This window comes from Microcaecilia unicolor, chromosome 4 (assembly GCF_901765095.1).
Source record: "Microcaecilia unicolor chromosome 4, aMicUni1.1, whole genome shotgun sequence".
Lineage (NCBI taxonomy): Eukaryota > Metazoa > Chordata > Amphibia > Gymnophiona > Siphonopidae > Microcaecilia > Microcaecilia unicolor.
This window is the reverse complement of record NC_044034.1, coordinates 194,326,761-194,353,527: the sequence shown is the minus strand read 5'-3', so window position 1 is coordinate 194,353,527 and position 26,767 is coordinate 194,326,761.

The window sequence follows — 26,767 nt, the reverse complement described above, 5'->3', positions numbered from 1 at the left end:
TTTGCATGAGGCATTTTTAAAATGAAAAATCATAGGAAACACAGAGAACAGCTTAACTCGTCCGAACATCTCACAAGTCTGACCACCATCTTGACACGCCCCTTCCTCCCATTATATCTTTTTTGATATGAGGTGACCAGAATTGCATACAATATTTGAACACTATAATGGCATTATAAATTCTCATTTTTGTTTTTCATTCCTTTCCTAATATTTCCTAACATTCTATTTACTTTCTTAGCCACCGCTGCACACTGGGCAGAGGGTTTCAACATATCATCAACAATGACACCTAAGTCCTTTTCCTGGACAGTGACTTCTAATGTGGAAGTTTGCATCACATAGCTAGAATCTGGGTTCCTCTTTCCCACATGCATCACTTTGCAGTTGCTCACATTAACCACTGAAATGCCCAGTCTCCTAAAATCATCTTGTAATTTTTCACAATCCTTTTGCGATTTAACAACTTTGAATAACTTTGTATCATCAGCAAATTTAATTACCTCACTAGTTATTCCTATCGCTAGATCATTTATAAGTATGTTATAAAGCAGCGGTCCCAGCAAAGACCCCTGAGGAACCCCACTATCTATTCTTTTCCATTCAGAAAACTGACCATTTAATCCTACTCTGTTTTCTGTCTTTTAACCAGTTTTTAATCCACAATAGGACATTCTCCGAGGACAAGCAGGCTGCTTGTTCTCGCTGATGGGTGATGTCCATGGCAGCCCCAGGTCCGGAAAATCTTCCTAGCAACAAAGCTTCAGTCTTCTTTTTTCCGCGGTCAGAGCAGCTGTTTTCCAGTTGCTCTTTTGCCCCAGAGAAGAAGAGCCTTCACTTCGGCGGCTTTTTTTTGCCGAGTTTCTTCATTTTCGTTCGTGTCAGCTCGCGTTTGAGCTGTTTTTCCTTGTAAAAAAACAAAACAAAATTTTCCTTTATTTCTTAGTTTGTCCCTATAAGTTTCCTTTCGTTTGCGTGTGCGGCCTTTTTGACTGCCCGTATGGGTTTTCTCCCTTTTTTGTGCCCTTCTTTTGGCACCATTGTCAGTTTTGATTTCACCGCCGCTATTTTCCGTCGATGACATCGAGGATCGCCAGCGGCTTCAAGAAGTGCACTTGGTGCAAACGGGCAATCTCAGGCACCGACCCACATGCATGGTGTATTCATTGCCTTGGGGCTGAGCATCACCCCGACGCGTGTAAGTTGTGTCTTAGCCTTAAAAAGCGGACACAGGCGTCGAGACAAGCTCAACGGGAACGTCTGTTTGGAGCTTTGCCCGGTATTTCAGAGTCAACGTCGACAGCGGTACCGAGGTCGTCGGCGGTGTCGATGTCGGCACCGGAGAGTGCATCGACGTCAGGAACGCAGGTAATGGCTGTCCAGAGACCATCACACGCTGGCAGCAGTAAGCCATCGAGTGGGTCTCCATCTGCCTCGAGGGCTCCTGCGGTGCAGGCCCATCAGGACCATTCTCTTTCGGACCCGACCCCGAGGAGACGTATGCCCTTGTCGGTACCGGTGACGTGCCTCAAGCGAAGGTGAAGAAGCACCGTCATTGGTCTCCTTCTCGTCACAGTACCGAGAGCTCCGGGGCGTCGAGGGATTCAGCACCCGTGAAGCGTCAACGCCGGGAGGACCGCTGACCCTCCATACAAGAGGTGTCGATGCGCCGGTCTCCGGACAGCCCGGTACCGCCTCCTCGTCCTTAGCAGGTTCTGGCTTCAACTCCTGCACTGATCCCACAGCCTTTCTCAACAGACACTCTTGACGAGCGCCTTTGAGCCATTCTTCCAGGGATTCTGGAAGGGCTGCTTCGACTGTCTGTTCCGGTACCGCCGATGCTTGCGCCCACGGTTCCGTTGATAGATGCAGCGGCTGGCTCCCCGCCTGTGGTGAGGTCTCTGACGTTGGTGCCGCTTGCAGCGTCGGCTTCGGCTGCCACCCAAGTTGACTCCCCGTTGACATCGCTGGAGGGAGCTTCATCGCCGCTGGCACGGGAGTCAACTTCTCGCCATCGCCATTGAGGACATGGTTCCTCGGCGTCGAGATGGGCCCAGTTTCGGACTGCACTTAACTCATGTCCGACACCTAGGGAGAGGCCTCGTGGGAAGGAGGGGAGGACCCAAGATATTTCTCTTCTGAGGAGTCTTGTGGTCTTCCCTCTGACTCTACTCCTTTGCCAGAGAGAAAGCTTTCTCCCCCGGAGAGTCTGTCTTTCTCTTCCTTTGTGTGGGAAATGTCTACGGCCATTCCCTTCCCTGTGGTATCTGAGGATGAACCCAGGGCTGAGATGTTCGAGGTCCTGGACTATCCTTCACCACACCTAAGGAGTCTTCCACTGTTCCTCTGCATAATGTCCTCAAGCAGACATTGCTCAGGAACTGGATGAAACCATTATCTAATCCCACCATCCCTAAGAAAGCGGAGTCCCAGTATCGGATCCATGGAGAACCTGAGTTGAAGATGTCCCAGTTACCTCACGACTCTGCGGTTGTGGATTCTGCTCTCAAGAGAGCCAAGAGTTCTAGAGCAGGGGCGTAGCCACGGGTGGGCCTGGATGGGCCTAGGCCCACCCAGTTTGGGTTCAGGCCCACCCAGCACCGGAGCGGAGGGAGCAGGGAGCGCTGATCCTGCATCTGCCTCCTTCTCTCTGGCGGCAGCGCTTCCCAGACGCTGCCTACCGCCGCCATGATCTACCTCCTCCCTCTGTCTCAACAGCAGCGGTAGCATCGCGATTCAAACACGCTGCCTCCTGCCTCTAACCCGGAAGCGTCTCCTCTGCAGAGGAGACGCTTCCGGGTTAGAAGCAGGAGGTAGCGTGTTTGAATCGCTACCGCTGCTGTTGAGAGTGAGACAGAGGGAGGAGGTAGATCGTGGCGGCGGTAGGCAGCTTCTGGGAAGCGCTGCCGTCCGAGAGAGGACGGGCAGGTGGAATGGGAGGGAAGGATGCATGGGGGTGAAGGAGAATCGCTGGACACATGGATGGGAGTGGGAGGGGAGGGGAGAGAGGAGAGTCACGGGATGGATGGATGGAGGTGGGGGTCAGGGGTGAGAGGAGAATTGCTGGGGATGGATGGATGGAGGTGGGGGGCAGGGGAGAGAGGAGAATTGCTGGGGATGATGGATGGATGGAGGTGGGGGGCAGGGGTGAGAGGAGAATTGCTGGGGATGATGGATGGATGGATGGAGGTGGGGGGCAGGGGTGAGAGGAGAATTGCTGGGGATGATGGATGGATGGATGGAGGTGGGGGGTCAAGGGAGAGAGGAGAATTGCTGGGAATGATGGATGGATGGAGGTGGGGGCAGGGGAGAGAGGAAAATTGCTGGGGATGGATGGAGGTGGGGGGGGCAGGGGAGAGAGGAGAATTGCTGGGGATGATGGATGGATGGAGGTGGGGGGTCAGGGGAGAGAGGAGAATTGCTGGGGATGATGGATGGATGGAGGTGGGGGCAGGGGAGAGAGGAAAATTGCTGGGGAAGGATGGATGGAGGTGGGGGGCAGGGGAGAGAGGAGAATTGCTGGGGATGATAGATGGATGGAGGTGGGGGGCAGGGGTGAGAGGAGAATTGCTGGGGATGATGGATGGATGGATGGAGGTGGTGGCAGGGGAGAGGAGAATTGCTGGGGATGGATGGATGGAGGGGACAGGGGCAAGAACAGAATTGCTGGGGATGGATGAATAGGGGCAGGGGAGAGAAGAGAATTGCTGGGTATGGATGGATGGAGGGGAGAGGAGAGTTGCTGGACATGGGTGGATGGAGGGGAGGGAAGAGGAGAGAGGAAGGTTGATGGACATGGGTTGATGGAGGGGAGGGCAGGGGGCAGAGGAGGGTTGCTGGACATGGATGGATGAAGGGAAGGGCAGGAGAGAGGAGGCTGCTGGATATGGATGGAGGAGAGGGAAGGGAGAGAGAAGAAATGCTGGACATGGATGGAGGGAAAGAAAGAGTGAGGAAGGAGATGAGATGAGGGAAACGGAAGAGAGGAGAAAATTGCACATGGATGAAGAAAATAGGCAGAAGCTGGATCCACTGGACAGTAGTCTACGGAGGACCCAGAGCAAGAAATGAAGAAGAAAGGTGGAAATTAAAGAAATAAATGGAAAGGAAGCCCTGGAAACGGAGTAAAGAGGACAGATAGCAGCAGAATCAGATACTGGGCCAGTATGATCAGAAAAACAAAGTCACCAGACAGCAAAGGTAGAAAAAAATAATTTTATTTTCATTATAATGATTGGAACACGTCCACTTTGAGAATCAGGTGCTCAACATTAAAAGTTTATATTTATTTACTTATTTATGGCATTTTATCCCACATTAAACATGAATTAGATTGGAACCTGGGATCATTTAATGTTTTTTTTTCCTGGAGAGAGTAATGCATTGCCTCCCCCACCCCCCAGGCTCTCTCCCTGGCTATAGCCAGCTCTGCAATTTTGAGGGGAGATGCACAGGTGGACGGAGGGGGGGGGGGGGTGCAGAGGTGGACCAGGGAGAGAGCCTGTTGTTAAACATTTACCAGCACACCACTGTCTAGTGCCCACCCATCCAACCTGTTGGCCCACCCAAAAATTGACTTCTGGCTACGCCACTGTTCTAGAGACTATGCCTCGGAAAGACAAGGCAGAAGTGCTCCTAACAGCACCAAAAGGGTAAGGAGGGAAGCTCAAAAGGGTAAAGCAGGGAAGCTCAAACATGCAAGGCAGAAGTGCTCCTAACAGCACCAGAAGGGTAAAGCAGGGAAGCCACAAGGGTAAAGCAGGGAAGCTCAAACAAGCAGACAGAAGTGCTTCTAACAGCACAACAAGACAGAAGTGCCCCTATCAGCACCAAACACTAACCTGGACCTTTGGCGTTTGCAAAGGCAAAGCAGAAAGTTTCCAGGTGGCTAATAAGCCCATCAGCAGCTGAGGCTCAGCTGCAGCAATCTCAAGGCAGCTAAGAGTGAGGATAGCTGCCAAACTTCCAAGCAAGACTGGAGGGCTAAAATATATGGACCAGACTGAAAAGAGTCTGGAAAGTCCATGGCAGCCACCGGTTCCAGCCACCAGAGGGCGAGAGGAGCACAAACCAAGAAAAAGTCACAATCGTGACACTGCTATTCGAAGAGGCAAAGGAGTGAATAGACAGGCGGAGTGGGCTTCAAAGGAAGAAAAACAGAGAGACTGAGGTGGCAGAAGAGATTGAAATTTGGAAGAGGGAGAGAGTAATAGACCAACACCACCACCGCGGCCAATAGGGCGAGGAGTATGGGAGAAGAGATAACCACCATGGCAGAGGGCTGCGACTGAAGCAGAGTTATCAGGGCAGAGCCAAATTTCAGTTATCGCGAGCAGATGGAGGCTACGAGTGACAAAAAGGTCATGGATATAGGAAAGTTTGTTGCAGATGAAGCGGGTATTCCATAAGGCGCATGAGAAGGGCAGAGAAGAGGGGGGAGGAGAGGAATAAAGATGAGATTGGAGAGGTCACAATGTGACCTGTACCAAGAGAATGAGGTTTGGTGGGGGGGGGGGGGGGGGGGAGGGGACCAGGATTGGGATTGATGTCTCCAGCAGAGAGAAGAAGAAGGAGTAAGAGAGTATGGAGGAGAGTAGGAGAAGAGTGGCGATGTAGGCGACGAAGGCGAGATGAGTTCAGATAGAATGGGGAAGGTAAAATGGAAGGGATGAAGTGTTGAAGGCAGAAAGCAAGGAGGGAGGAAGATGACAAGAGAGATGGTGATGTATAACTGTAGTGCATAGTGGTTTCTGGTGGAGGAGTAGATTGGGAAGGGACAGTACTAGGAGGAGAATGTGAAATGGAGCCATATGTATAGACACAGGCAGTCCTAGGTGTTAGCTAACAATCACAAACAAGGTGGGGGCAGCTGGAGCTGATGCTGAAGGCTGGAACAAAGGAGTCAAGGTTGCAGGACTGGAGTTTAGACTGGAGCAGATGATGCAGGCTAGGGCAGAGGATGTAGGCAGGAACAGGCGATGCAGGTTGGGGCAGAGGATGCAGGCAGGAACAGACGATGCAGGCTGGGGCAAAGGATGCAGGCTGGAACAGACGATGCAGGCTGGGGCCAAGGATGCAGGCAGGAACAGATGATGCAAGCTGGGGCAGAGGATGCAGGCAGGAACAGATGATGCAGGCTGGGGCAGAGGATGCAGGCTGGGGCAGAGGATGCAGGCAGGAACAGACGATGCAGGCTGGAGCAGACGATGCAGGCTGGGGCAGAGGATGCAGGCAGGAACAGAGGATGCAGACAGGAACAGATGATGCAGGCTGGGGCAGAGGATGCAGGCAGGGGCAGATGATGCAGATAATGCAGATGATGCAGGCAGGAACAGATGATGTAGGCTGGAGCAGATGATGCAGGCAGGAATAGAGGAGTAGAGGTTACAGGTTGTGTTTCTAAACCAGTAGGGCTGATGGTTCACTTCCACGTGGGCCAGCCTAGTTAGTGATTGCGACCGTTATTTCTGGCTAACTGCATTACACTGCTCCATAAAATTATGCTCCAGATTCCACAACGTCTATTTCATATTTCTTTGTGTTTCTTCTATTCACTGACGTCCCATACAGTCAACCACCAAAGTGGTAGCAGTTAGCGGTGGTGTTCAATGGCATCGATGGAACATCAGCAGCAGGCACGGTTTAACCCGCCCAGCCATGAAAACGCTTCAGTCAGGCAAGTCGCTATAGAGGACCTATTAACCAGGTCATGGTGGAAGCTCCGGTCACAGGAATGGGAACCTCAGTTGCGGAGTTCGGTGATGGTGATTCAGCAATGGCGGTAGGCACAGCAATAGGCATGTCGTCACCCCAATCACGATAATCCTTCAACCAGGGCAAGGGTCGCTATAGAGGGCCGTTTAACCAGGTCGTGGAGAGAGTTCCGATCACAAGGAAAGGGAGCCTCAAGTTGTGATGATTGGTAGTAAAAGAGATTCAGCAACGGCGGTAAATACGACAGCAGGCACGGCGTCACCTGCCCAGCCACAATAACACCTCACTTAATCATTTTTTGGATTGTAACACAATGGGTGTCATACATATTATCATCTGCCCATGTAAATTGCTTTATGTGGGTAAAACGAAAAGGGCAATCAAAACTAGAATAATTGAATATAGGAATTGCATAGGGAGAAATATACAGAGTGCACCTTTAGTGACGCATTGGCAAGAAAGGAATCATACAATAGATGATATAAAGTTTTTGTGGTAAAGAAAATACATTTAACATGGCATGATGGCAACATTGACATCAAACTCTTACAAGATGAGCAATGTTTGATATATACCTTACAAAAAAACAGCACCACGGGCCTTTAAAAATGGAACACAGTTCTTTAATGAATGAGCCTTGACAAAAAGACCCGACACGGGCCGTGTTTCGGTGACTAGCACCTGTGTCAGGGGTCACAGTGATGACGTGGAAAACTTGGGGAATAACCCCCCAGTTTTCAAATTTTAAATATCCTTTGTTCCCTTTTTTTCCTTTTTCTTTTAAATATAGATTTAATTCATCTTTTTTTTAGCACGCTATAATTTGGTGTTGTCAGTGCTCTTACGTCTTTAAAAACAGTGTGCATGGATAGAGCCTGTCCTTTACAGTCACTTAACCCTCCATTGCCCCATGTAAGCCCCAGGGTACAAATGTAATAAAAATAAAAAATACTGCTGTTGGACAGCACTTGGTGTCCAAGTTTTTCTGGAGAAATTACAGAGTGATAAGACTTCATTTATCCCCACATTTCTTAATTCTTGCAGGTTTAACTACTCTGTTTTCTGTCTTTTTTAGAATTTTATCTATGTGATGGCTCAATCAGCTGTTTTATTTATATTGATTTTGCCGACACTTGCCGATCTTTACTTTTCCTTACACTGTTCTCTCAAGCCAGCTGTATCAGCTGTTTCATTTAGATTTTTTGCCGACACTTGCCGATTCTCACTTCTCCGTAGATTTTGTGAGGTTGCTCATTTTTATGTTCAAACTTGGATTTTCATTTTCCTTTTTTCACATATACCTATTTTCCTTTTTTCACATATACCTACACTGAACCTGCTATCGAGCGGGAAAGAGCGGGGTATAAATACAATAAATAAATAAATATATACTAATATATGTTTTCTTTTTACACATTCTTTGGCATGTCGTTTAAGTGATGATGTCAGTGTTCTAATGTTTTTGTTTATAGAGACGAGGTTTGAGTGAGAAACCTGCATTTTTAGAACCTTTTATGCTTATGCTGATAAGCCTGCTTGTTTTTAAGAAATTACGGAATAGCAGTCCTTTTTCAGTTATAGAGACGGTGATAAACTGTAAGTGGTTAGTGATCCAGTTCTCATAGCCCTTTAATAGATCCTCATAGTCCCTTAACAGAGTCTCTTTTTACCCACGAGGAAATATAACCTAGTTTACTGAACACTATTAGCGCAACAGCACAGTTTCATGCTATCCAATTATCGTTAATCTTCCCACTTTTATTAATTTATTTTCAAGCCAAGTCTATATGTTTTTCATCTTTGAGCCATAACAGCTATTTAGATTAGTATGTCTCTATTAAAACATTCATGTATTATGAGTCACCTTACATTTTTAATTTATATTTTTAATTGATAATAATTTTTTACTGATAATTTTTTAATATATTTTTTACATTCCTGTATATATTTCAGTTTTATAGAAATATATTTGTATATGTTGTAAATATGTGCTGCGAGATAATTACTTTTTTTTAATATATTTCTTTTAATAGAGGAGCATTTGTTGTGGTCCTGCATTTATGTAATGTTATTTCATGTTTTCTCCAAGGACAAGCAGGCTGGACATCATCACGCATGGGTTGTCGTCCGCGACGGCCCAGGAGCTCCGGATTTAAAAATCAAAATTTTAAAACTTCTAGAAGCGACGGGAGTGGATGTGGGGACAATGCACCGCGCATACGTGAGTGACTTCCTGCCCGTGCGCTTCCCTCAGTTCTCTTTTTTCCGCTTCGCGAGAGAGTTGTGTGTTTACTGACTCCTAGTGATATTTTCGTCCCAGGGGACTTTTGTTGCATTTACGCGCTCCGGTATTTTTTCCCTTCTTCTTAGTTTTTCCTCAAATAATTAAAAAAAAGTTGATTCCTTTATTGTTTTAGATTTTTCTCATCTTTTAAAGTTTCCTTTCTTTTTTTTCGTCACGGCCGCCCTTAGGCTGCTCGGCCGCGTTCCTTTTTTCCTTTTTTTTGTGCCTTTTTTATTGGCACCATCGAGCCGTTTGATTTTGCGAACGCTATTTTTCCTCCCATGTCATCGAGGACTCCCAGCGGCTTCAAGTGCTGTTCCCGCTGCAACCGGACCATCTCGTGTACCGACCCTCTCGCTTGGTGTCTCCAGTGCCTCGGGCCTGACCATCTTCCAGCTGCTTGTAAGCTGTGTAAGTTAATGAAAGAGAGGACCCAGGTGGCTTGAGAGGCTCAGCGCGAGAGACTTTTTTCAGATCGGTCTTGTCCTTCATCGGTACCGAGGTCGGCGGCATCGACATCGATGTCGAGGGAAGCACCATCGAGAGTCCAGGTAATGGCTGCTGAGAGACCACTCCAAGCTGGGAGCAGCGAGGCATCGAGTGGGTCTCCACCCGTCTCGAGGCCTACTGCTATGCAGGCCCCCCGGTACCGCCCTGAGTCGGACCCGTCCCCGAGGAGGCGTGAGAATTCCACGTCCTCCTCATCGGTACCGAGGAGTGTCGATGATGGGCGTCAAGCGAAGGCGAAGAAGCATCACCATCGATTTCCTTCCAGACACGGTACCGGGAGCTCTGGGGAGTCGAGGGACTCGGCACTCGAGAAGCGTCGGCGCCTGGAGGTGACCAGGAGGTGCCGATGCGTATGTCGTCTGGCAGCCAGGTACCGGCTCTCGAACCTCCTCAGTTTCTGGCACCGACTCTTGCACCGGCCCCACAGCTTGTTCCAATGACAGCCCTCAATGAGTGTCTCTGGGCCATGCTTCCAGGTCTTCTGGAAGGGATGATTCGTCCATCTGCTTCGGTACCGGAGGTGCTTGCGCCTCTGGTACCTACTGCTGAGACAGCATCTGGCCCATCTCCTGTGTGGAGGTCTCCGCCCTTGGCGCCGCTTGCGGTGCCAGAGCCGGTTACCACCCGGGTCGATTCTCCCTCAATATCGGTGGAGGAAGCTTCACCAGAGTCCAGGCAAGGATCCACTTCCCGACATCCCCCACGAGGACATCGATCCTCGAAGTCGAGACAGGCTCGGGTTTGGGCTGCTCTTCAAGAGCTCTTGTCCGATTCCGAAGAGGAGCACTCATGGGGAGAGGAGAAAGACCCCAGATATTTTTCAGAGGAAGATTCTCAGGGCCTTCCGTCTGATCCTACTCCACCTATTGAGGTTAGACAATCTCCACCTGAGAGTCTTTCCTTTTCATCTTTTGTACGGGAAATGTCTAGGGACATTCCATTTCCCATGGAAGCTGTGGATGAGCCCAGGGCTGAGATGTTCGAGGTCCTGGATTATCCTTCTCCGCCTACAGAGGTTGCAACGGCCCCGATACACTCAGGGAAGTGAGGTTGCGGAATTGGTCTTGCCCTCTCTCTAATTCAGTTGTCAACAAGAAGTCCGAGTCCCAGTACAGAGTCCATGGTGAGCCTGTGATGGTGAAGGCCCAACTTTCTCACGATTCCATGGTGGTGGACTCTGCTCTCAGAAGAGCCAAGAGTACTAGGGACTATGCCTCGGCGCCCCCGGGCAGAGAGTCTAGGACCTTGGATTCTTTTGGGAGGCGTACGTATCAGGCTGGAATGCTTGCCGCCAAGATTCAAACATACCACCTGTACACCAGCATTCACTTACGGAACTCGGTAAAGCAACTGTCCAGTTTAGTTGAAGCTCTGCCTCCGGGGCTCACGGAACCTTTTCACCAGGTGGTCAGGCAGCAGAAGGTGTGTCGCAAATTCCTGGCCAGGGGAGCCTTTGACACTTTTGATGCTGCATCCCGAGTAGCTGCTCAGGGTATCGTGATGCGCAGACTCTCATGGCTGCATGTCTCGGACCTGGATCAGAAGACCCAGCAGCGAATGGCGAATGTTCCTTGCCGGGGGGATAATCTTTTTGGAGAGAAGGCTGAGGATATGGTTGATACCTTCAAGAAGCATCATGATGCTATGGATTCTCTCTCCCGCTGGACGCCTTCTGCTACTACCTCCTCTTCTAGGAGGTTTTTTGTAGGGAGGAGGAGTGCTCCCTATTCCTCTAATAGGCGTAGGTACACTCCTGCCCTTCGACAGCCTGTTGAAGCTCGCTCCCAGCAGGCTCGCTCTTGTCAGCGGCGTGCGCCAAAAGCCCCTTCGGCTCCTCAGCAAAAGCAAGGGACGGGTTTTTGACTGGCTCCAGAGCAGCGTAGCCGACATCAAAGTGTCCGTACCGGATGATCTACCTGTTGGGGGGAGGTTGATGTTTTTTCACCAAAGGTGGCCTCTTATAACCTCTGACAGGTGGGTTCTTCAAATAGTCCGGTCCGGGTACGCTCTCAATCTGGAATCAAAACCTCCAATTGCCACGGGAGCTCAATCTTCAGTTCCCAGCACAAGCAGGTACTTGCAGAGGAACTCTCCGCCCTTTTCAGCACCAATGCGGTCGAGCCCGTTCCACCAGGGCAAGAAGGGCTGGGATTCTATTCCAGGTACTTTCTTGTGCAAAAGAAAACAGGGGGGATTCGTTCCATCCTAGACCTAAAAGGCCTGAACAAATTCCTGGTCTGAGAAAAGTTCAGGATGCTTTCTCTGGGCACCCTTCTTCCCATGATTCAGGAGAACGATTGGGTATGCTCTCTGGACTTAAAGGATGCCTACACTCACATCTCGGTGCTTCCAGATCACAGGCAGTACCTTCGATTTTGCATGGGAACTCAGCATTTTCAGTACTGCGTACTGCCCTTTGGTCTCGCATCTGTGCCCAGGGTGTTAACAATGTGCTTGGCAGTTGTCGCAGCATCGCTACACAGACTGGGAGTGCATGTGTTCCCTTATCTCGACGATTGGCTGGTGAAGAACACCTCGAAGGCAGGGGTTCTACGATCCATGCAGATTACTATTCAACTGCTCGAGCTACTGGGGTTTGTCATAAATTATCCCAAGTCCCATCTGATTCCCGTACAAAAGTTGGAATTCATAGGAGCTCTGTTGAACACACGGACATCTCGAGCTTATCTTCCCCAGGCAAGGGCAGACAACCTTCTGGCTCTGGTGTCCTCAGCTCGAGCATCCCAACAGATCACAGCTTGGCAGATGTTGAAACTTCTAGGCCACATGGCCTCCACAGTTCATGTGACTCCCATGGCAAGTCTACACATGAGATCAGCTCAGTGGACCCTAGCTTCCCAGTGGTGTCAGGCTACGGGGGATCTAGAGGATGTCATCCATCTCTCCACCGATTTTTGCAGTTCCCTTCAATGGTGGACCATTCGCTCCAATCTGACCTTGGGACGCCCATTCCAAATTCCTCAGCCACAAAATGTGCTGACGACGGATGCATCCCTCCTGGGGTGGGGAGCTCATGTGGATGGGCTCCGCACTCAGGGAGTTTGGTCTTTCCAGGAAACGCGTCTTCAGATCAACCTCTTGGAATTACGAGCGATCTGGAATGCGTTAAAGGCTTTCAGAGATCGGCTGTCCAACCAAATTATCCTAATTCAGACAGACAATCAGGTTGCGATGTATTACACAAACAAGCAGGGGGGCACCGGATCTCGCCCTCTGTGTCAGGAAGCCATCAAGATGTGGCTTGCTTTGGGCGCGCCAGCATGGCATGCTTCTCCAGGCTACATATCTGGCAGGCGTAAACAACAGTCTGGCCGACAGGTTGAGCAGGATCATGCAACCTCACGAGTGGTCTCTGAATATGGACGCTGTCCACAAGATTTTCCGAGCGTGGGGCACCCCCTCGGTGGATGTTTTTGCCACTCAGGACAATCACAAGGTCCCTCAATTCTGTTCCAGGCTTCAGGCCCATGACAGACTAACGTCAGATGCCTTCCTCCTTCACTGGGGGACAGGTCTCCTGTATGCTTATCCTCCCATACCTTTAATAGGGAAAACTCTGCTGAAACTCAGGCAAGACCGCGGAACCATGATTCTGATAGCACCTTTCTGGCCCCGTCAGATATGGTTCCCTCTTCTTCTGGACTTGTCCTCCAAAGAACCGTGTTTTCCGACCCTCATCACTCAGAACGAGGGGTCGCTTCTACATCCCAACCTCCAGTCTCTGGCTCTCACGGCCTGGATGTTGAGAGCTTAGAAGTTGCCTCTTTAGGCCTTTCAGAGGGTGTCTCCCGTGTCTTGCTTGCTTCCAGGAAAGATTCCACGAAAAGGAGTTATGCTTTTAAATAGAGGAGGTTTGCCGTCTGGTGTGACAGCAAGGCCCTAGATCCTTTCTCTTGCCCTACACGGACCCTGCTTGAATACCTTCTACACTTATCAGAGTCTAGTCTTAAGACTAACTCAGTAAGAGTTCATCTTAGTGCAATCAGTGCTTACCATCAACGTGTAGAGGGTCAGCCTATCTCTGGACAGCCTTTAGTTGTTCGTTTTATGAGAGGTTTGCTTTTGTCAAAGCCCCCTGTCAAACCTCCACCAGTGTCATGGGATCTTAATGTCGTTCTCACCCAGCTGATGAAACCTCCTTTTGAGCCACTGAATTCCTGCCATCTGAAGTACTTGACCTGGAAGGTCATTTTCTTGGTGGCTGTTACTTCAGCTCGTAGAGTCAGTGAGCTCCAAGCCCTGGTCGTTTATTCTCCTTATATTAAGTTTCATCATAATAGAGTAGTCCTCCGCACTCTTCCTAAGTTCCTGCCGAAGGTAGTGTCGGAGTTCCATCTGAACCGGTCAATTGTCTTGCCAACATTTTTTCCCCGTCCGCATACCCGCCCTGGTGAGGACAAGTTGCATACCTTGGACTGTAAGAGAGCATTGGCCTTTTACGTGGAGCGGACAAAACCCTATAGACAGTCCACCCAGTTGTTTGTTTCTTTGGATCCCAACAGGATGGGGGTTGCCATCGGAAAACACACAATCTCCAATTGGCTAGCAGATTGTATTTCCTTCACTTATGCCCAAGCTGGGCTGACTCTGGAGGGCCATGTCATGGCTCACAATGTTAGAGCCATGGCTGCGTCAATGGCTCACTTAAAGTCAGCCTCCATTGAAGAGATTTGCAAGTATGCAACGTGGTCATCAGTCCACACATTCACATCTCACTACTGCCTTCAGCAGGATACCCAATGCGACAGTCGGTTTGGGCAGTCGGTGTTATAGAATCTGTTTGGGGTTTAGAATCCAACTCCACCCTCCTAGGCCCATTTCTGTTCTGTTCCAGGCTGCACTCTCACTTAGTTGTGTTTGTTTTCAGGTCAGTATCAGTTATGTCCTCGCCGTTGCGAGGCCCAATTGACCCCTGTTCATTGTTTTGAGTGAGCCTGGTGCTAGGGATACCCCATGCGTGATGATGTCCAGCCTGCTTGTCCTCAGAGAAAATGAAGATACTTACCTGTAGCAGGTATTCTCCGATGACAGCAGGCTGGACATCATCACAACCCTCCCTCCTCCCCTTTGGAGTTGTTCTTCTCGTTTGCTTTTTATATAACTGAGGGAAGCGCGCGGGCGTCGCAGGCGGGAAGTCATTCGCGCATGTGCGGTGCACGGTGCGTTGTCCCCACATCTGACAGGACTTACAGGACAGGGCAGGAACTGGAAGTTGCAAGCAGCCACTAAAACAGGGAACAAACACTGAGAACACAAGACAGAACTGAAAGCTGCCAGGCAGCCACTGAACAAGAAACACAGACAAACAGAAACTAAACACAAAAAGACAATCAAGGAACAAGTCTAGGAAACAACCCTAAGCTAAACTAAGTACATATAAGTACATAAGTAATGCCACACTGGGAAAAGACCAAGGGTCCATCGAGCCCAGCATCTTGTCCACGACAGCGGCCAATCCAGGCCAAGGGCACCTGGCAAGCTTCCCAAACGTACAAACATTCTATACATGTTATTCCTGGGATTTTGGATTTTTCCAAGTCCGTTTAGTAGCGGTTTATGGACTTGTCCTTTAGGAAACCGCCCAACCCCTTTTTAAACTCTGCTAAGCTAACCGCCTTCACCACATTTTCCGGCAATGAATTCCAGAGTTTAATTACACGTTGGGTGAAGAAACATTTTCTCCGATTTGTTTTAAATTTACTACACTGTAGTTTAATCGCATGCCCCCTAGTCCTAGTATTTTTGGAAAGTGTGAACAGACGCTTCACTTCCACCTGTTCCACTCCACTCATTATTTTATATACCTCTATCATGTCTCCCCTCAGCCGTCTCTTCTCCAAGCTGAATAGCCCTAGCCTCCTTAGTCTTTCATCATAGGGAAGTCGTCCCATCCCCGGTATCATTTTAGTCGCCCTTCGCTGCACCTTTTCCAATTGTACTAAATCTTTCTTGAGATGCGGCGACCAGAATTGAACACAATACTCAAGGTGCGGTCGCACCATGGAGCGATACAACGGCATTATAACATCCTCACACCTGTTTTCCATACCTTTCCTAATAATACCCAACATTCTACCCAACTACACACAGACTAACTAGAAATCAGACAAGGAACCAGTGGCGTAGCCAGACAGTCAATTTTGGGTGGGCCTGAGCCCAAAGTGGGTGGGCACAAAATTTTTTCTGCCTCGCCCTACCCCCACCACAAAATATAAATACTTTAGCTAATGTCAGCTGAAGACTTTCTCTGAAGATGGCCAGAACTCTCTTTTACCAAGCTTGGCAGGCAGCAGCAATCACCCTATGCCACTGATAAAATGTACTAAGATATCCAAATATTAGTTGTGCGTGATGCAATGTTTTGAACGAGGAAAAAGCCTCAAATGCCAAGGAGAACTCCTTCGTTGGAACACCAACTTAAGGGAGCCCCCTTTTATTCATCATGGGCTAAAAACCTCTTGAATTGCAATTTCACACTTGAACCTAATGATTTAAATCTTAACGGTTCTAAGTTGCACTTATCTCAACAGCTTTGTGGTTATGTCTCACACCATCCATGGCCTGACTTCGGCCCGAATTTCGATGACTGCCTCAGGGTCCGTGGTATCAACCAACTATAACCAATGCTGTGATTCACTGAATGCTGCAGTTCTTACTGATGCCAGCACCCCAAACATGCTTAGTTGTCAATGGTTCAAGGATGCTGCTGCCAACTGCAGAGCTTGGTAGAAGGGAGTTCTGGCCATCTTTGGAGGAGATTCTTAGCTGTGGATGCTTGGGGATCCTCACCAGTTATACAGCAAGGGTCAGGACTGGTGTTAGACCTGCTTGGGCCCAGGTCAGAAAATAAAAGAGGGCCCCTCCTCCTTGATTCCCTCTTCTCTTTAACTCCCCTCTAATTTCTCACCTGCCATTACTATCACACCAACAGACCCTCACCAAATACAGAACAAAGGATCACAAATTAGAAATAAGAATATTTAGTCAAAAATGAATGGGAACCCCAAGAAGTTAAACTTAGCATTACTGCAACACTAGAGATATAAAACAGAAATGCATTTCCTTTTCTAAAGAACACAATACAAGACATTTGCTATGCACGTTTCCAAAAGCTAACATATTCCATTTAAAACATTCAAAACAAAATGCTTTGTTTCTACCTTTCTTGTCCTATTTTTCCGTCTTGCTGGTTCCAATTTCTCTTTTCTGCTAATTCTTCTTCAAGCGGCTGCAGTCCCATTTGTCTTTTCTCCTCTCTCTTGTCTGCTCCCTCACTACTCCTGCCTCTGACATATTGATCATTCCTTTTTAGCTTTTTTCTGTCTCTCTCACACCCTTCTCCTCCTTTTTACTTTTCAACTACCTGTCAAATTTCCATCTTCTTCTTTCATCCATTAAATCTCCCATTCCCCATCTCACTCCTTCCCCAGCCCTACATTCTATTTCATCTTTAACAGTGCATTTTTTGTAGAAAAAAAGGTGCCGGTACTCATTATGGGCGGGGTCACCACATATGGCTCCACCCCTATGATAGCCACACCCACATTAGCCACACCCCTTATATCAGCCATGGCGCATATAAACAGACATCATTGAAAATATACTAGTATAGGAGAAAAACAATAACTTGTGATTTTTTTTCATTATAAATCATTTCTGTAAGATGTTACAGCTCCAGTATACCCAGTGCAAAATAAGACAACAGATGTAAATTCTCAAATTGGACATATTCCAAACACTAAAATGAAAATAAAATAATTTTTTTCTACCTTTGTTGTCTGGTGACTGTTTTCTATCCATACTGGTCCAAGTGTCTGATTCTGCTGCTGTCTATCTGTTCTCTTAACTCCATTTCCAGGGCTTCCTTTCCATTTATTTCTTTACTTTCCTCCTTTCTTCTTCCATGTCCAGCATTTCTCCTCTTTCCCCGCCAAACCCTCTATCCATCCATGTCCAGCAATGCTCCTCTATCTCCTGCTCTGCTCTCCTCTCCATCCATTTCCAGCATTTCTCCTTCCTCTCCTGCCATCCCATCCATGTGCATCTCCTTCCTATCTTCCCTCCCCTCCATCCATGTCCAGCATGTCTCCTCTCCCCTCCCCTCCCATGTCCAGTGATTCTCCTCTCTCCCCTGCCCTCTTCTCCTATCCAAGTCCAGCAATTCTCTTCCCTGCCTTCCCCTTCCATCCATGTCCAGCAATTCTCCATTCTCCTCTCTCCCCTGCCCTACTATCCCATCCCCTCCATGTCCAGCGATTCTCTTTTGCCCCTTATCCTCCCCCTCCCTTCAATGTCCAGTGACTTGCCCCAGCCTCCACCTGCCCCTGAGATCATTCAAACCCCAGCCCCATTTGCCCAGCCCCCCTTGCCCATACATACACCACCAGCCCCACTTGCCCACACACACACCCCAGCCCCACTTGCCCACACACACCCCCAGCTCCACTTGCCCCCCCACACACACCCCCAGCCCCAATTGGCCACACACACCCCCCAGCCCCAATTGGCCACACACCCCCAGCCCCAATTGGCCACACAACCCCCCCAGCCCCACTTGCCCACACACACCCCCCCCCCAGCCCTACTTGCCCACACACACCCCCAGCACAAATTGGCCACACACACACTCCAGCCCCAATTGGCCACACACACACACCCCAGCCCCAATTAGCCACACAACCTCCCAGCCCCACTTGCCCACACACACACATATCCAGCCCTACTTGCCCACACCCCCCCCAGCCCCAATTGGCCACACAACCCCCCCCCCAGCCCCACTTGGCCACACAACTCCCCCCCCCCAGCCCCACTTGGCCACACCCCCCCCAGCCCCACTTGTTCACCCTCCCCTGCTCGCTCCCTGCTGTTTGCACCGATCCCTGCCTCCTAAAACTTATTTTTTCGCGAACCGGCAGACTGAAGAAATAAAACAAACAGCTGACAGGCTTGCCTCCTTCGATCGCGTCGGCCGCTTCCTTTCCCTGCATTCTCAGCGCGTCCCGCCCTCGAGGAAAGGAAATGACATCAGAGGAGGGCGGGACGCGCTCAGAATGCAGGGAAAGGAAGCGGCCGACGCGATCGAAGGAGGCAAGCCTGTCAGCTGTTTGTTTTATTTCTTCAGTCTGCCGGTTCGCGAAAAAATACGTTTTACGAGGCAGGGATCAGTGCAAACAGCAGGGAGCGAGCAGGGGAGCCCCAGAAAAAAGGTGCCGGTACGCTGTACCATTGCGTACCGGCACAAAAAAAGCACTGATCTTTAATGTACTCCCCATTACAATATTTCTACCCTCTGTAATCACTATCCTCATTTATTTCCTTGCTACTCCCTCCTCCCCCTCCTGGCCTCTCCCACAAGGTTCCACCATTCCCATCATCTTCCTCCCTTCACCCTTCTAGCCAGCATCTGATCCCTCTTCTCCCCCCCACCCCACCCTTGTAGCCTGACATTTTCCTGTCCTCTTTCTCTTCCCTCCTGCCCTCTCCCCCATGGTCCAGCATTTTCCCTCTTTTCCCACTCACCACCTCCTGTGTACCTCTCCCTCTCTCTCTCATCCACCCCCATGTCCATCTCCCCCTCTCATTCCCACTGTCCACAATCTCTCTTGCCCTCTCCCTTGTGTTCTGGTTCCAACATCTCTCTCCCTTTCCTATGCAGCCTCTCACTTCTTCCCCTCTACCATCATGTCCAACATTTCTCCCTTCCCTCCACCCCTATGTCCAACATTTCTCCCTCTCTTGCCACCTAACACCTCTCTATGCAGCCTGTCTCCCTCCCCTTCACCTCATATGCAAGATTTCTCCCTTTCTCGCCCCTCCACCCCTTTGCTGCATCTCTCCCTTCTTCCCCCATGCAGCATCCTTTCCCCATGCTCCCTCCCCTCCATGCAGCATTTATCCCCATGTTCCCTCCCTCCATGCAGCATCTTTCCCTGTCTTCCCTCCTCTGTGCAGCATCTTTCCCCCATGTTTCCTCCCTCCATGCAGCATCTGTCCCGTCTTCCCTCTCCGTGTGCATTATCTTTCTCCCGTCTTCCCTCCCCCCATGCAGCATCTTTCCCCTGTCTTCCCTCTCCCCCTGCAGCATCTGTCCCCCATCTAGCATCTTTCACTGCTATTCTTTCTTGCCCCACAGCCATTGACCCACTGCCATTCAAGGACCATTCCCTTATTATGTTTGAGATCAACTGCCCCCTAAACCCCCATCCAAAAAAAGCAGACCGGCTGTACAGCACCATGCTGCACCTTTTTCCCCTCTCCCCGCCGTCCCCGCCATGCTGCACCTTTTCCCCCTGCCTGCCCCCGCCATGCTGCACGCACCTTTTCCCCTTCTCTCGCCAGCCAGCCTCTTCTGCACGTCTGCAACGGTGCCGCATCCGTCAGCAGCATGCTGCTATACGACGACTGCTTCCTTCCGGCTGGCCTCACCTCCGATACTCTTTCTGAAGAGGCGGGGCCAGCGCAGAGGAAGCACTCGTAGCAGATGGTGCCACTGCTGCTGGAGTCCGGACGAGGATGACAGGGGAGGAAGGAGGGAGCAGGGAGGTAACAAAACTTGCGGTGCGCCGACAGCTTGGGCGTCTAGGTGCACTGTTGCTGGGTGGGCCCGAGCCCAAAGTGGGTGGGCCTAGGCCCACCCAGGCCCACCCGTGGCTACGCCCCTGCAAGGAACTAGAATAAAAAACAAGCTAGGCAGAAGTGCAACAAGCACCAACAAACCAGGGCCTTAGGCGATTCAAAGGCAAAGCAGAGAGTTTCCAAATGGCAAATAAGCCCAGCAGCAGCTGAGATTCAGCTGCAGCAATCACCAGGCAGCTACGGGTGCTGTGCAGGCTCAAACAAGACAAGTAAGTCTGGCAGGCCGGAAGATCCGGACTGGACTGGGCTGAAGTCTGCAACGGGAAACAGCACACAGACAATCCAATGCAGCCACCAGGCCTGGCCACCAGGGGGCGAGAAGACTGAGAGCCTGAAACCAGGGCACGACCATGAAACTTTATATATATTTTGCATTGCAAATGGTAGACCTTTTTTGATGACCAATCTGGGAATACGTTTGATATGACAAATTCCTAGGTATGAACTCCCATTATTTTTTAATATATTTTATGCGCATGCTTTAGGGGCCGATTACCGACGGGGATTCCACCAGATTGATGCATTGTACTTTACAATACCGCACCGAACATGTGCGACTTGTTTTTTAGCTGCATTGTTCGTTTTTTAAAATTCGGTAATAGCTTTTACGTTTTTGCTTTTTTAACGTTTGGTTGATGCATCTGGGCCGCTGTTTGCAATTAATGCTGATGCACTTGGCACCTCCTATTTAGGCGGTGCAAAGTGGACCCATGCTAACTGCAAAATCGACAGCATGTGGTAGTTGCTATGCACTAACCATACCCATTCTTCGCCCATGTCCCGCCTAGGTACGCCTGCTAGCACAAAAATCCTATGAATGAATAAGTGTGTGCTACTTGTAAAAATATTGCAAAACCAGTTACTGAGTTTATGCCGATTCATGTGTTAAGTGCCTAATCCAAGAGCCCCTCCAAGAATAGGATTTCTTTGTGCCTGTGGCTGCAGATGTAAGTAAGCATTCTACTTGATCCTTATAGTCACTCTGGATTTTGCTCATTTTCTTTGCAGCCTTCCCTCTAATGAATTCATTAAAACAGAGTTGTAATCACTCCTTTCCTTCCTTTTTCTACCTTTATTTAACCTCTGCACAATATTAAACGTAACTGTCACCCTGCAATGACAATGTTAACAAAACTATTAAGCCACATTGAGCCTGCAAATAGGTGGGATAATGTGGGATACAAATGCAATAAATAAATAATAATAATAATAATATATTCTTATGGGTATATTATGTCTGTCTCCATTGTTTTTGGAGTTCTGTAGGGGTATAGTCTTGAGAATATGTACATCTGCATGGTACAAGAAGACAGGTTAAGCTGTTTATAGGCTAAAAACTGGTGCTCAGTGTTATGTGACTTACCTTCACAAGCAACCTATGAGAATATTAATTTTCAGTGCATTGTGACAATAGAAAATCACTTGATTTAGAAGGCAGGGCTTAAAATACAGTGGAATGTCCAGTTGAATAGAAGACATTCTGTTCTTGGCCATATCAATGGCAAGACTTGTGAGGCCATAAAGCATCTTGAAGTTTGACCAGTGCTTATGATTCCGGACCTGTTTGATGGCCTTTGGATAACATCAAAGACACTTTTTAAATCATAAAATATAAAAATTATTCAGTTTCTTCTTGCTCTGTGCTGTACAGCAATTGAGACTGTGCTACAACAAATTTCCATGACATATGTTTATCCTCTTAAACATTTTTCTATTATGTAATACCAGACATAGAATTTCTTTACATTCTTTGTTGCAAGGTAAAAGCAAATTAATGGGAACTAGAGTTCAGGTGTATAACCATATTTTAGGAAATATTCAGACCTTGTCATTTACTTCTTAGATTATAGGCATTATTCTGTGATTGGAGAATACCTGCAATTTACTATTGCTGTAGTGCCACAAATAATAAGAGTGAGACATTTATAGTAGGAGGAGACTGAAGTACTGTGATAAATAATAGGTGGGCCATAATACACAAAGTTAATTGGCAGCTATTGCAGTTGAAGTTAAACATGTGTTGTTGGCATCATCTGTGTATTAATTTTTAAAATCCAGATGATTAAGTATATTAGAATTAAAATAGTCTTGCAACTGCTTGCTAGCCTGAACAATGGAGACCTAAATGATGTAGAGATTGTTCAAGAACAGCAATAAGTTGCTGTTGTAAAATAGCAGTTAAATTATGGAACTGTGCAATATTTTCTAAAAAGGTTTCTTTATTTGCAAATGAGAATTTGGCCTTTAATCCATATTGCTGCATTATCGTGTCTTAATAACTAGTCACCTAAGTTAAGAGCATCTAACATCATCCTGGCAGAAATTCAGTGCCTTCCAAAGGAATTCATCTGGCAGTGAGTTTGCATTTAGTACATGGCTACATGACTGCCACTGTTCTGAGGGACTTTGTTGCTATGTGCCTACCATGTAAAACACAGTCTGTATTGTATGAAAGCGAATTTATTTTCCTAACAGTGTCCCAGTGTTACCATCCCTGAAAACAGAAATAAACCGTAATACCAAGACACAAAGAACAAGACAACTTACAAAAATTATCCCATCCACACACACCACCGATCCTCTTCTAACTGTCCAAATGGGATACATCAACGCAAGATCAGTAGTAAATAAAAGCGAAATCATCACCGATTGGATCACCTCAGAGAATCTAGATCTACTTTTCATCACAGAAACCTGGATCCTTCAACCAGAAGATCCCATCATAAACAAACTTTGCCCCCCAGGCTACAAAATATCACACTGGCCCGGAAAAGACAAAAGAGGAGGAGGAATTGTGCTCATCTACAGATCACACTTCTCCGCAGAACCCACCTCAGAGTCCATCTCAACTCAGCTTGAGATTGCCTCTATAAAACTATATAGCCCCATGATATTCAAACACTTAACCTGCATACTGTTCTACAGACCTCCTAATAACTGGAGCCATAGCCAAACCACATTCATGGACTTTATATCAAATGCATGCATCAACAACTCCAATATACTTATATTAGGGGACCTAAATCTCCACTTAGAAGACCCCAACTCTGCCCACACCTGGGACTGCATAGACTTCCTCCAACTTTGTGATTTCAACCTTCCTCCAATAGTACCAACACACAACAAAGGCCACTCACTCAATATTATCACTCTCAAACATTCTACTTCCTCCTATCAGACATCCACTGGGTCGCCTCCCCCTGGTTCGACCACCACAAAGCAACCCTATCAGTACAATGGCGAAAAAAAGACCAACCCAAACCACCAGAACCCACAACAATTAAAACCAGAGGACGAATCGAAAAAGATACCTTCTGGCAACTTATCTACGACAACAACTGGACAATAGACCGAAACACAAACCACTTCCTTGCAGACTGGGACCATAGATGCAAACTTATCTTAGATGAAATTGCTCCGCTACACTCCAAAACCCTACACACAAAGAAAAAACCCTCTCCATGGTTCAACGAGATATTAAAAAAACTAAAAAAAGAAACCAGAAAACTAGAAAAAAACTTGGAGCAAGTCAAAAGATGATACAACCTTGAATACATGGAAACAAACACAAAAGAAATACAAGAATGAAATGAAACGAGCTAAAAGAACGTACTATACAAAACAAATCACAGCCACTGGAACAGACATAAAAAAACAATACAAAATCATAAAGAATCTTCTTAACACGAACCCAGTAACAACTTTACCCTCAAACTGTCCATCTGCAGACCAGCTGGCCAAATACTTCGATGATAAAATCTCCAATCTGTGCAACACAATCCCCCACGATGATACCAATATTGATACCTTCCTTGATGAACTGGACCACGATTCTGAAGAGATCCCAGCAGACCGCTACTGGACAAACTTCACCCCCCTCAGCACTAAGGAAATCTCAGCACTATCCAAACTTTCCAAGTCTCACTGCCACCTGGACCCATGCCCCAACTATCTTATGAAAAATGCCCCAGAACGATTCATTACAGAACTCACCACCCACTTAAATTTCCTACTTCAACAAGGCTCCTTCCCCTCCAAACACGGCAATATTCTATTGACACCAATACCGAAAAACCCCAAGAAACCAGCGAATGACATCACTAACTACCGACCTGTGGCCTCCATCCCTCTCCTAATCAAGTTGATGGAAAATAGAGTGACCTCCCAACTCACTGAGTTCACTCAAAAGTTCTCCATATTACACAAATCACAATCGGGTTTTCGATCTGCACACAGCACAGAAATAGTACTGCTCACCTTGATATCCAGATTCAAACAAGAAATCTCAATCGGCAACAAAATACTTCTTCTGCAATTCGACCTATCCAGTGCGTTTGACATGGTAGACCATACTATTCCCACTAAACTACTGGACAAACTAGGGATTGGCGGGAACATCATTAAGTGGATAAAAAGCTTTATCACCACCAGATCATATCAGGTCAAATCAACCTCATCAATATCGCCTGCATGGTCATCAAAATGCGGAGTCCCCCAAGGATCACCTCTATCCCTAATCCTCTTTAACCTTATGATGATTCCTCTGGCCAAATCTCTATCCAAATCCGGCCTTAACCCCTTTATCTACGCGGATGACGTCACAATATTCATCCCTTTCCAATCTAACCTTACTGAAATCTCGGAGAAAATAATCATAGCCATGAACATCCTAGTGTCCTGGGCCAATGCTTTCAAGATGAAATTGAACAAAGAAAAACCCCAATGCCTAATCCTCTCATCACAACACACTACTCAGCTCCCTACCACCCTGATCACCCCCGACGTCACAATCCCAATATCAGAAAATCTAAAAATTCTAGGGGTAACACTAGACAACCACCTAACTGTGGAAACTCATGCAAAAGCCACAACGAAGAAGATGTTCAACATGATGTAGGTAATGAAAAGAGTAAAACCATTCCTCCCACAGAAAACTTTCCGCAACCTAGTACAATCCACAGTACTCACCCATGCCGACTACTGCAATAGAATCTTCATCGGCTGCAAAGCCCAAATCATGAAAAAACTCCAAACCGCCCAAAACACAGCAGCCAGACTCATTTTTGGCAAACCACGATTTGAAATTGCAACACCACTTCGTGAAAAACTTCACTGGCTCCCCATCAAGGAACGCATAAATTTCAAAGTCCATACAATGATCCACAAGATCCTTCATGGCGAATCCCCAAGTTACATGACCAACTTGATCAATCTCCCAACCAGAAATGGGTCCAAATCTTCCAGAACGTATCTCAATCATCATCTTCCCAACTGCAAAGGCCTCAAATACAAAACCTACTAAGCATCCAACTTCTCCATTATAGGCAGCCAACTCTGGAACGCAATACCACGACGCATCCGAACAACCAACGAACACCTACCCTTCCGAAAGCTGCTGAAGACTTACCTCTTCAAACAAGCCTACTCAAACAACCCAACTTAAATCTCGAACTTAATTCCACACCACAAACACTACCCATACTCTAATCCTCTCCCCCACATCTCCCCCCTTTGTTCTACTCGCTTAACTTAAACATCTCTTGATACCCTGTATCATACGTTGTGTATCTATGTAACACTCTGTAGCATATCTTGTACCACACTTTGTGTTATCTCTATGTATCTGCACCATAGCTTGTAAGCCGCACTGAGCCTGCTATCAAGAGGGAAAGAGCGGGGTATAAATGCTATAAATAAATAAATAAATACCTGATTCACAATAGAGCAAAGCAATAAAGTGAAACTGTAGTGTGAAGCAGGGGGCTGATAGAAAATGCCTTAGAGTATGCAATATTTCTTTCATGATTTGTCAGGAGGGTGGTTGCAGAGAAGAGATTAACCAGTCAATACCAGCCAAACAGAGAGAAAATCAATAGAATATTGTAGTGGACTGGAACAAAGCTATCAGTTTACAGCCTTCTGTACACAGATCTCTTCTTCAGGCTTCCATTTATTGATGAAAGATGAGGCAAACATGGTTACTTTTAGGCCGATTAGTATGTTTCTTTGCTTTGATGACCTGTGTGGCCTCAAGACCTGCCAACGTAAAATTAGTTGTTACTCTGCTACTAATTTTACTCTGCAACTTATTTTTTTTACTTTCTTACGCATTGCTAAAAGTATAGTAGTGTTTTTCGTGGGGTGACAGGAAGTTTTGCAGATCTTATTACTGACTTAAAAGCAAAGCCCAAGCATCTTATATCTCAAAAGAATGTAGAAGCTATTTATCAAGTATATGAAGTTATATAGTAACATAGTAGATGACAGCAGAAAAAGACCTGCATGGTCCATCCAGTCTGCCCAACAAGATAAACTCATATGTCCTACTTTTTGTGTATACCCTACTTTGATTTGTACCTGTCCTCTTCAGGGCACAGACCGTTTAAGTCTGCCCAGCACTATCCCCGCTTCCCAATCACCAGTCTCGCCTCCCACCACCGGCTCTGGCACAGACCGTATAAGTCTGCCCAGCACTATCCCCGCCTCCCAACCACCAGCCCTGCCTCCCAACCACCGGCTCTGCCACCAAATCTCGGCTAAGCTCCTGAGGATCCATTCCTTCTGAACAGGATTCCTTTATGTTTATCCCACGCATGTTTGAAT